The sequence below is a fragment of the Helianthus annuus genome, chromosome 9 (genome assembly GCF_002127325.2).
Source record: "Helianthus annuus cultivar XRQ/B chromosome 9, HanXRQr2.0-SUNRISE, whole genome shotgun sequence".
Lineage (NCBI taxonomy): Eukaryota > Viridiplantae > Streptophyta > Magnoliopsida > Asterales > Asteraceae > Helianthus > Helianthus annuus.
Genome location: NC_035441.2, coordinates 49,698,813 through 49,711,376, shown reverse-complemented (window position 1 = coordinate 49,711,376; position 12,564 = coordinate 49,698,813). Strand labels below are relative to the sequence as shown.

General features: G+C 36.0%; 1 long non-coding RNA gene across 20 annotated transcripts; it reads left to right on the top strand.

The window, feature by feature from the left end:
* Positions 1–6,144: 6,144 nt before the first annotated feature.
* On the top strand, positions 6,145–12,405 carry LOC110877580. Of its 20 annotated transcripts, none has more exons than XR_004866199.1 (14): positions 6,227–6,296; positions 6,443–6,515; positions 6,608–6,670; positions 6,951–6,995; positions 7,087–7,404; positions 7,531–7,713; positions 8,435–8,489; positions 8,706–8,966; positions 9,070–9,459; positions 9,896–9,987; positions 10,226–10,656; positions 10,842–10,957; positions 11,054–11,292; positions 12,034–12,405. It is a non-coding gene; the product is annotated as an uncharacterized LOC110877580 (long non-coding RNA). The 20 variants fall into 20 exon arrangements; XR_004866207.1 differs by having other exon boundaries at positions 6,229–6,296; positions 7,087–7,281; XR_004866215.1 differs by lacking the exons at positions 6,443–6,515; positions 6,608–6,670 and having other exon boundaries at positions 6,191–6,296; positions 9,070–9,225; positions 9,321–9,459.
* The last annotated feature ends 159 nt before the right edge of the window (positions 12,406–12,564 follow it).

Below are 12,564 nucleotides of genomic sequence, written 5' to 3'. Positions count from 1 at the left end.
TAGAGTAACGTTACCGATCAGTCCGTTGATCAAGTAACTAGCAGAAGAACCCGATACAAACAAGTTCTCCACAGTTTGTTATTGAGATCTCTGTTCGGTCATCTTTCCAAACTACAACACACGATAACTTTAAACTTTATAGTGTGTGATTTGACCAGGAAATGATTGGAGGTGATTGATACCTTTAATAAGCTGTCATAGTTGTCAAATTTGATTTCAACAAATCTTTTCCTTTTCCTTCAATTTCTAGAACATTATCCGTAACATGAAGACGTGTCGGGTTCTTCTACTAGTGGTATTTTAATGAAGTATTGAAGATTGAATGTGCAAACCCAACCGTTTTTTACAACGGAAACGGTGGCTATGCGAAATACAAACCGCAACCGTTTTTTACTACGGAAACGGTGGCTCGCAATCTTTTGTGACTATGGGAAACACAAGTTTTCTTTTTGAGCTTGATGGATGTCCGTTATCTCAGTTGAGGCGGGCATTGTTTAAATCTGAATATAAGTAGATGTTACGTGTAACTTCATTAAACTAATAACAAAGCCTATTTCGAAACACATATGTTCGTATCAGCGTTGTTTATCATCCTGTGTGAGCATTGGAAACCCGACAAACAGTCTTGACAACTGTGACAGCTTATCTATCTGTGTGTGTCACATCCACCCTGTTATAGCAATCGATATGATTAATTTTACAGATTTTTTTCTAATTAGCGTTGTTAACTACCAAAAGAATGCATACACAAATAGTTCTAGTGGACGAAGCAAATAGACCGTTGTTATTGTGTCTATCTCGGTTGTTCAGTACTTTCGTGATAATAAAACAAGCAGACATTGATTTTGCCAAGATTGAAGGAAAGAATCTGGCCATAAGCGTTGTGGATTCTCAGCGTTATTCGAATGTAAGTGGATCGGGTTCTGCTAGTTATTCGGAATGTTTCGAATCATCACAGAAGACGTGTCGGGTTCAACTCTCCTATATCAACATACTCTTCTCCAGACGCTTAGTTGTTACGAATGACAACGTGAGGGGTGTAGTTAACTTTCAGATTCAGATTCAATTCAGGAAGCAGATGATTGGAGCGTAGGAATCAATGCAAAACCCTCACCCTCAAAATCAACCAGAAACCAAAGGAAAAAGGGCAGATAATGGCTGATGGTTCTTCGTTGAGGAAACCAAACATAGACGGAAATGATAGGCCTGGTAACCGGAAGAGAAAAAACTCTAGTGCATATTCAATCTTCATTGCTTCATTAAAATTACAACACACGATAAAATGCTTGGAACTCAACTGATAACAAATAATTAGTTCAAACTTTCAACAATCGACATCTGGTCCTTGTTTTTCCACGTCATTATGTCACTTTGTGTGTTGACGAAGCTGACAAACACATTGGTATTTTCTCAAAATGTGCAAACTTGAAGAATCTCACATTAAAGGAGTTTGCAACAACGGGATCAAATGGTTTGAGTATCTTTCATCCTCGTTTGGCTAATCTCACACAATGATGAACAGATGAATTTGTGTATCTAAATCAGGTTCTCTGCCTTAGATCGGTCATTCCTTGTGATACATGAACGTTGTATTCTTGTCTTTCAGAAGAGTTTGTATTGAACCAAGAATACTTATACTCTTCTAGCAGAACCCGACACGTCTTCTATCACGTGACGGACACAGGTGCAAGAGAATGGCGAGTTATTTTCAGTTATTTCTATAGATCCACAAATTCCATTGTTTAAATCAGAATCAGGTTCTCAAAACAAGGATCGTTCTAATAGATTAAAGAGAATAAACCAATTTTTACCATTTTTTACCAATAGTATACGGGCCGTATAACAATATACTACCCGTATACATCGTTCGTATACATTGTATACGATCGGTAAAAATTTTTTTTACCGAGAGTATACGGCCGTATAAACCGTATACGGCCCGTATACATATGGTAAAAACCTCTGTAATCTTTATATAGTGTGTGATTTGACCGATTGTATTAAGTTATCTCTGTTGAATTTGATTTGAACAAATCTTTTCCTTTTCCTTCAATTTCTAGAACATTCTACGTAACATGAAGAGATATCAATTGTATTTTTTTAGTTGCTTCTCTTGTTAAGTTTCTGAACCAACCGAAATCCACAAATTCCAACAGTTACTTCGTTTTTACCGTCCAGTTTCCAAACTCTTTCACTCAAAGTTAATATTCACTGTGGTGGATGCAAGCATAAAGTTAGAAAAATACTCAAGAAGATTGAAGAGTACACAACTGAAGGTTCAGTGCACGAAAAGTTTCTTACGAACGATATGTATCAGGAAGCTCAGTATCAACAACTTGTGAGTGGGAATATGGCTATGAAGAATAATATGGATAAACAATCACCGGTACGGATTTTGGTGTTTTGGTAGGTTGAAAGAGGTGAATGGTCCTTGTTTTTCCATGTGCTTGTGTTGTAGAAACCAGTGATGAACTTGTGCTGTAGAAACCGGTGATGAACTTGTGCTGTAGAAACCGGTGATGAACTTGTGTTGTAGAAACCGGTGATGAACTTGTAAAATGCTTGTAAAATTGCATCAACTCTCCTATATCAACATACTCTTCTCCAGACGCTTAGTTGTTATGAATGACAACTTGAGGGGTCTAGTTAATCTATTACAAGCTACAACACACGATAACTTTACACTTTATATAGTGTGTGATTTGACCGGTTGTATTTAGTTATTTCAGTTGGTCCACAAATTCCAACAAATATTTCACTCCAGTAGCTGAAACCAAACGTAGACGGAGATGATAGGCCTGGTAACCGGAAGAGAAAAAACGCCATGATTCGGAATGTTTCGAATCATCACAGAAGACGTGTCGGGTTCTTCTGCTAGTTATTCGGAATGTTTCGAATCATCACAGAAGACGTGTCGGGTTCTTCGGCCTGGTAACCGGAAGAGAAAAAACGGCATGATTCGGAATGTTTCGAATCATCACAGAAGACGTGTCGGGTTCTTCTGCTAGTTATTCGGAATGTTTCGAATCATCACAGAAGACGTGTCGGGTTCTTCTGCTAGTGATTCGGAATGTTTCGAATCATCACAGAAGACGTGTCGGGTTCTGCTAGTAGTATGAGTCTGAGTCCATGCGACAGACACAATTCTTGCAACTTAAATCCACAATCAACGTATACAGATGCAAGAGAATGGCGAGTTATTTTCAGTTATTTCTGTTGATCCACAAATTCCATTGTTTAAATCAGAATCAGGTTCTCAAGACAATGATCGTTCTAATAGATTAAAGAGAATAAACCAATTTTTACCATTTTTTACCCATAGTATACGGGCCGTATAACAATATACGACCCGTATACAATCATCGTATACATAGTATACGATCGGTAAATATATTTTTTACCAGTCGTATACGGCCGTATAAAAGGTATACGACCCGTATACGCATGGTAAAAAAATTTGAAAATTCAGGTTTACCTTGTTAGTTTCTCAAACATTAATAAACATCTGCTTCCTGAATCTGAATCTGAATGTTAACTCTTTCCTTTTCATGAGGTAAAACCGGTTTCAACATCGAGGGTTGTATCGGAATCAGGCGTTGGAAGGATTGTAGTAGTAGGACATTGGTACCATTGTGAAAGTTGCACCAGGAAGCTTAACTTTACCGGACCGGTTATTCGACCGAGTAATCAATTGTATTTTTTTAGTTGATTCTCTTGTTAAGTTTTTCTGATCCAACCGAAATCCACAAATTCAAGATAAGGATCGTTCTAATAGATTAATGAGAATAAACCCTCGTTTCTTCATCTTCATCTTCATCTTCAAGAACAATGATGAACAGATGATGTTGGGAATTAAACGCATGTACGTGACAAAACAAGGATCGTTCTAATAGATTAAAGAGAATAAAGCAACCGAAGAGGCAGCAAGGACAGATAATACTTCAGGGTCGAGAAACCATACTGTCAATAAACTACCATCTTTTACTCATAAACCCTTGAATCCCAACGCTTCGCTAAAAGAGCCTGTATTAGAAACCATCCTATGCCTTTTACCAACCGAAGAGGCAGCAAGGACAGATAATACTTCATTTGTCAAGAAACCATATTGTCAGAATGTTAACTCTTTCACTCATAAACATCTGCATCCTGAATCTGAATCTGAATCAGAATGTTAACTGTTTCATTCATCAACATCTGCTTCCTGAATCTGAATCAGAATGTTAACTCTTTCACTCATCAACATCGAGGGTTGTATCGGAATCAGGCGTTGGAAGGATTGTAGTAGTAGGACATTGGTACCACTGTGAAAGTTGCATCAGGAAGCTCAACTTTAACGGACCGGTTATTCGACCGAGTAATCAATTGTATTTTTTTAGTTGATTCTCTTGTTAAGTTTTTCTGATCCAACCGAAATCCACAAATTCAAGTCAAGGATCGTTCTAATAGATTAATGAGAATAAACCCTCGTTTCTTCATCTTCATCATCATCTTCAAGAACAATGATGAACAGATGATGTTGGGAATTAAACGCATGTACGTGACAAAACAAGGATCGTTCTAATAGATTAAAGAGAATAAAGCAAGGATGTTGTGAATTCGCATAAACATATATTCATTTCATAACCTCCTGCTATAAATCAACCACAACTGACAAAGAGCCTGTATTAGAAACCATCCTATGTCTTTTACCAACCGAAGAGGCAGCAAGGACAGATAATACTTCAATTGTCGAGAAACCATATTGTCAAGAAACTAACATCGTTTACTAATAAACCCTTGAATCCCAACGCTTCTCTAAAAGAGCCTGTATTAGAAACCATCCTATGTCTTTTACCAACCGAAAAGGCAGCAATGACAGATAATACTTCATTTCTCGAGAAACCATATTGTCAAGAAACTAACATCTTTTAATACTTCATTTGTAACCGTAAGGATGATGCAAATTTGTACGTAAAGATCTCTACACAAACTCTTCTACGTCTTTTAACCAATTGTCCATCACTTAAGACCTTGAAAGATTTGTTGAAATCGAAGAAAAGAGTAACTAGCAGAAGACGTGTAAGGTTCTTCCAACAAACTGTGTATGTGCTTGTGCTGTAGAAACCGGTGATGAATTTGTGTATCTAAATCAGGTTCTCTGCCTTAGATCGGTCATTCCTTGTGATACATGAACGTTGTATTCTTGTCTTTCAGAAGAGTTGGTATTGAACAAAGAATACTTCAAACATTCTAAACCCTACTTGGAAACAAACCAACAAAATCTTCTACATCTTTTAACCAATTGTCCATCACTTAAGACCTTGAAACATTCACGAACCATAATGGACTCAGACTCATACTACTCACCCTCCCCCGAGGAAAAGTTTTCCCGACTACTCAAGACAAAGCAGTTGGTTTGGGTTCATATCACCCTGTGTAATCATTGCATTACATCCCCGTTGAAAACAAGTGATTAAAACGCTTCTCCTTACAACTCTCATCAAATGCCTCACCCTTCCTTTTTATTACAGTCATACGACACGTTTTTTTTTTGTTTTTCAGTCTTTGTTACTTGTTAAAGTTTTATTTTTTTCTACTTTTAGAAAGCTTTGACCACCTAACGACTGTAAAATGTCTCGTGTGATTGACACCTTAAATCCATTAAATACTTTGGGTAAAATCTAATTTCTTTTCATACGGGCCGTATAACTGTATACGGCCCGTATAAATTATTCGTATCCATTGTATACGACCAGGCAAATTATTTACACATGGTGTATACGGGCCGTATACAGTTATACGGCCGTATGGAATGAAAAAAAACTGACAAAGTCTGAAGGCACAGACTTTGTTAGTTTTATTTTATTATATACGGGCCGTATAACTGTATACGGACCGTATACACCATGTGTAAATAAGATTTTAGCATGTATTAATATTAGGACCCTAAAAGAAAAACTAAACTTTTCAACTATAAACTTTTGTATATAATAAAATAAAAAAAGAAACCCGTATTTCTAGCCGGCATTACCAAGAAGAGAAAGCATAGTGGACAATCTATACAACCTAATAAAAGCCTTAATTAGGGGACACATGTCCACCTACTAGGGCCTCCATACCTCAATTTTCCCGCCAAAATATTGTAAACTCTTCATTTCCCTGAGCTGAACCCGTACGTGGGATCCGAATCATTCAATCGGGTCAATAAGTTCATTCCATATATAAAGAACAACCCGCTCCTTTCATTCGCATACTAGGGTTTCCAACATTGAGCGTCTTCTCCAAGCTTCCTCTCTCAATCTCAAACGTCTGATAAGGTAAATCGAATATGTTCTTTATAGATCCAACATAAATTTTGCAGTATATATTGATGATTCTTCATGCTTGATTACTTATTTTGTGTAGATGCCATCTTTTCCATGATTTAGGGTTTTTTTAAGCCTCTTTTTTACTGGATTCGTAGGTGAATGATTGATGGCTCATTCTTTCCTTTTCAATGTCGCAACATGTTTCGCTTCGATTTGTTCAAATCACAAGTACGGTTCTAAGATTAAGTAACAATCTTTGTTTATTTTGTTAAGATTTTTGTTGAATATAACTGTTTTGATTTTAGGGTTTTTTTATTCAGGTTCTAATGTGTTGTTTTGCTATTGATGATATATTACTGTAAATGTCTTGCTGATCATATCAGGTTCTAATGTTACTTTCATGCTATATCATCATTTTTCACATAATCACATTCAATTGTTATTCACCAGGTTCAAAATGTTGCTTGAGTAGTGCATGTTTACTGTTTGATGAAATTCCTTTGAGAGACATTTGTTTTATTTATTAGGTTTTGTCAATCTTTCTTTGAGTTCATCATTTTTGATCACTTGATTGATGTTTATCGTGAATGTTTAAATCTTTGTTCATTTAACTTGATTAGTTTACTGAAAGTAGAATTTTTTGTTGTTTTATTGAGTTATTAGATCGGGACAAGACAAAGTCCGGAAGCTCTTTGTATGATAATACAGGTGTGTGTGTGTTTGTGTCTGTACATGTATGTATTTGACATAGTTTAATATGCTTCGATTTTAATATCTGGAATTTGTATGTTCTTTGCAGTCCGATGGTAAAATTACCATGGCTGTAGCTACCAGCACTTCAAGATTCGATAATATAACAATGGCTCCCACTGACCAAATTCTTGGAGTTTATAAAGAATTCAAAGCTGACACAAGTGAGATGAAACTGAACCTTGGTGTTGGAGCATATCGTACAGAAGAACTTAAACCATATGTGCTTAAAGTTGTCAAGAAGGTGAATTTAGTTTATCGTCCATATTACTATAATATTACTATATGTGTATATGAGAGCGGCATAATATTGGTGACACATTTTGTTGCTGAGAATCTTATGCTGAAAAGGGGAGAAAACAAGGAGGTACCTTTGATGTTCAAACACTTTTGTTTTGGGTTTTTTTTAACAAGTTTGACTTATGGTTGCTAACATCTTTATATAATAATGTCAACTGAAATCAATATAATACATATTGGTGTGTCATTGCAGATTTCTATGGCATAGAGGCTTAATCATAATAATGTCATTGAGATACTAGGATATTGTGTAGATGGTGGTTCGAGATTACTTGCTTACGAGTACGCTTGAAATGGAATGTTGTTCAATGTAAAACCATCTTTCATGGTCAAGTATATGTGTGTGAATGGGAACCATCCTTTGATGTACGCTCAGGTATATTTTCACTGTAGAACCATCTTTCGGTTAACAACTAATTTGTAAAAATGAGAGAAACCATTGTACCTGAATAGAATAAAAGAGACCTTTAGGATTTTTAATTTACAAAATTCATATGCTCTTTTATTTTTGGGGAATTGGCTTGTAATAATCCCATCTAGACCTTATTGGCCATTAATAATCCCACCTCAGAATATTCCCCCCACCAGTCCCACCTTTCAACTATTTTTCCTACAATGGTCCCCCGTTAAAAAAACTTAACGGAGTTAAGCTTTTTTCCAAATTGCAAACAGATTTTTAGGGCTTTTGATCAGAACGATGATACGAGTCCATTGATGTAAAACTTACTTCGAAATGGTGCTCTAAGTGACTTGATTTTGGTTAATTGGAAATTTAAACACCCGAACCGAAGCGCCGTTTTCATCGTTTGGAGCACCGGTTCGAGTCAAGTTTTACATCAATGGACTCGTATCGTCGTTCTAATCAAAAGCCCTAAAAAATCTGTTTGTAATTTAGAAAAAAGCTTAACTCTGTTAAGTTTTTTTAACGGGGGACCATTGTAGGAAAAATAGGTGAAAGGTGGGACTGGTGCGGGGAATATTCTGAGGTGGGATTATTAATGGCCAATAAGGTCTAGGTGGAATTATTATAGGCCAATTTCCCTTTATTTTTTCATGATCATAACTAACTGAGAATGTTTAATTATGAATTTATACAGAGCCCAACCAAATTTCAAGCATCTTAACATCATAATCTTACATATATGTGATAAGGTAAGAGATCTAAACCGGCAGATTGGTTTGTTTTTAACTACAATTTCTAATACATTATTAAATTGTTAGCTTAGTTTGTTTTTCTCCTTTTTAGTAATTCTGGATGCTTTCTTTATGATGTCAAAGAAAAGCTAGCCTTTGCTCGAGAAGTGAACTCAAAAGTAAATTTTTTTTTTAAAGTGTAATTGTTCTCACCATGTGTGTTCTAAACTACAGGCTTTAATCAAGAAATTGTTTCCTCTTGCAATGGTTGTTGGAGTTGTTATTCTATATTTTGGGTCAGAAAGAAAATTTATTGATCGGTTTGTTTCATAGAATACCATTAAATGCAGTCATAAAACCGATGTTTTTGGGTTACAAGATTCGATATTCGGGGAGTAAACGCAGTCACACTGATTTGGGTTGCATGCGCCTTCAAGATTAGAAGGTATCCCCTAATCGCGACCGGATTTACCCAAAACCTCACATTTGATGAAGGTATTCATGCTATATTATACCTTGCATAGATACTATTTGTTGAAATGCTTAAATGATATGTCACAATTTTAATGTATGATGATCAACCTTTTGTTATGGTTAGACGCTGAGAAATGTGGGGGCAAAGCGGCCTAATTGACCCCACGAGGACAAGCCATTCATAGGGGTGCACCAAATAAGGCCAACGTCGCCATCTCATATATCACAACCTGCGAATGAATCGAAATGGGAACGAGCGATTCCCGTGAACGTTGGGCCTGTACTGCATATCCTCCCTGTGCTGTTTCATACGACTATCAACCAGTTTCAAAAAGATACAAAGATCCCAACGTGGGTTCCCCTTTGATTTCCCAGTGATCATGGATCTAAAACGGAACTAAAGGGTCTGGGATTTTGAGTGTGGTTAATGTTAGTGGCTGAGTGGCTGAAGCAAGTAGTACAAACTAAAGTCGTTGATTAGCAATATCGAACCTAATGCTTTAACTCCACCTCTGTAAGCATTATAACTCTATTCAATTCACACATAAAGTTGACCTTTAACTTGAGATTTGTGATTTTCAATGCTGATTTTCTAAATGAACATTATCTTTTTAACTTATATGTTACAATAATACGATCTTCATTTTCCTAGATCTAAGTGAACATTATCTTTTTAATTGCATATATCTTTGTTTAATTTAAAGATACACTTTAAAGGAGGATTCACGTACCCGTCATATTTGTTAGTAACAGATGATGTTGGTTTGGTATCATAAGGACTTGGGGAATACTTTAACCCTCCTTAACTTCACCTAAGGCTCAAGGGTTTAATGCTCATATCCTTATCTGATTACTTTACAAACTATTTGTCTTTTTTTTTTATTGTGTAGAGTTTAGATGCAGCTTCACAAAAATTTTTTTGTTTTTTTTTTTTTTTTTGTTACCTATAGGAGAGGATTTTAGTGACTTGGCAGTGGAATATTGAGTTTGTCCATCCAAGAAGAAATATGGCATGCTTGGTTGGGTGAGAAAGGGCCAGATGGTATGATTTTTTTTTTTTTTTTTTTTTGTATTCTATGTGGTTGGATAACGGGTCAAGATAGGTCTTTTTTAGTGTCGGTCATGTCTGATTTTGGTTTACCCATCCAACATTTTTTTACCCATCATATTTATAATAATAATTTAATTCTTTAAAAAATATTTAATAAACTGGTGGCACATTGCAAGTCTATAATGTGTGTCTGGTCTGTCCTTCATTGTTTTATGATGAATCATTGTAGGTGCCAGAGTTTTAGCAAGATGCATTTAACGCCCCATTAAACAAGAACGCATGGAGTGGAATGTCTGGAGTTAGTTTGACTTGAGCAGGGTTGGTTGGTAAGCTGGTGCAAGGGTCCAGCCTTCTTTAGAGTCTTTAAGACTGGAGGGTATGGAGAGCCTCATCCCAAGGGGATGGGCCACCACATCACCGCCACGTAAGCGGGGCTTGAGGGGGATGGACCTAGGGGTGGGGGATGAACCCCTTTATATATATGTGTGTGTATGTATAGTTATATGTGAGAGAAGGAGGCACGGCGAGTCCGGCTTGTGGGAGACGGATGGGACGAGCCGACCCTATGGGGGGCAGTGTGGGGGACCGGCGCCGGGTCAGGCCGGGCCTAAGCCGGCCCCCATACCGTTTAGTCTAAGTGACCCACCATTGCTATGCATGGTAATCATATATTCATAATATCTGTGTTTCTTCATTTAAATATATTTATGTAATTTGTAATCTTTAATATTCATCTTGAATTTATTTACTTTTTATAGGAAAATGTCAATTATAATTGAACCTGATTATAAGATATACGATAACAATTACCCGTTACGAATCTTACTAACAAGATGTTTATGCAGCCATTATGCACTTCTTTTGGGATGTGCATTGCATCTGGAAGTCTTCTGAGTTCAATAATGGATGACCTTTAGCTTCTTTTGCTAGAATCCTGAGCCTTGGAATTGGAGATATTATGGTACGACTCCATTTATATGTTTATATATTTTGTATTTCTTAAAGATTTCATATGCAATGATAATGATGATGAGATCAATTATATCATTTCCATAAGGATGACTTGATTGATTTATAGGCATCTATGGTTGGGCATGAGTATGGTGTTCTTCGGTGGAGTAAAGCAGGCAGTGAGTTTAACTTATTCCAGCTACAAAGTTAATACATTGAATAATTTTCGTCTATTTTTTTTTTTCAAAAAAAATGTTGAAGGCACAACTACTAGAATAACGTTTTCCAACCTGCTTGATCTGCCATGCTTCCACTTCTTGCTGCCACAGGACCCATTTCACTCAGGTATATTATCTCTGTATCTATTTGTATCTATCATCAGTAAAGGCGAAGGAAGGGACGGGTCGAGTTGTGAGCAGGTTGGGTAACGAGTCACAATGGAATGGTACTAAGAGATAAAAAATTAGTATAAGTGAAGCCTAGCTAGGCCGACTCAAAACAATTTTATCCATCTTTAATCATTTTCTATAATGATTAGTTCGTTAGGTATAAATAAAAAAACTACACTAATAATAACATGTAATTTTTGGAGATTGTATGCATTAATATAACACTATGGGCATGTTTAGACATGTTTGGTTATGGGTGATTTTGTTGGCGGGGGTTTGGAGATGTAGACGTGTGTTGATGTTTAGTAACAGTGATTTATTATAGTGATTTTTTTTTGCTTCATTGATGTTTCGTGTAAAATTTTCGGGTTTAGGTCGGGTTGGACACACCAACCTGCGAACCTGTCCCCATTTAGCACCCCTACTATAAGTTCATCCCTGTGGTTTGATAATTGGTATGCAGTTTATTGATTTTTCAGTTTTTTAATATGTTCATTTGTGATGAGTTTCTTGGTAATTTTGAGGTTTAGATCTGTATCTTAGTGGTGTATTTTGAACCATAATTGTTCCTCACAATAGTTATTAATTTGATAATAATGATTTACACTACTTTCCTTGTGTTGCTAGATATATGTGGATATATATTGTATGTATACTGTATTTTTTGTATTAATGACGAATCAGTTGCTTTTTTCAGGTGGGTTCATTCAAGGTAAATTAGACCATGCAAACTCCTAAGACAAGGTATGAGATCTTAAATTTCTTTTATTTATTACTTTTCTATTCCGATAGTAGATTGTTGGTGGTACATGAGCTAGACAAAGTCGAAGATATTTCGTTCAGTGACGATTGTTTTTTCAACTGGTCTACAAGGAATGCCAGGTTATTGGTTACGAAGCTCCAAAAAGCAAAATTATTAGATTAATAGGTTATCCATTGTTATTTCGCACAAGAGACACTTAATTTCAACGTTTATTTATGTTTTCATTATGATTATATCCATAGTACGTGGATTGTCTTATTTACTTTATGAACCTTTTGCATTCGATAACAATTTCTTTTAAAGATTTTCGATATGTTCGTTATAAACATGTAATGTTCTGTCAATACCTTAAAAACATATTATTTTGTTAAAATCGCGAAATTCGCGGGCATTAGCACTAGTAGTATTATAAAAAAAAAAATCTTAAGATAACAATACATCAACAAAAATTATAACGTGTATCAC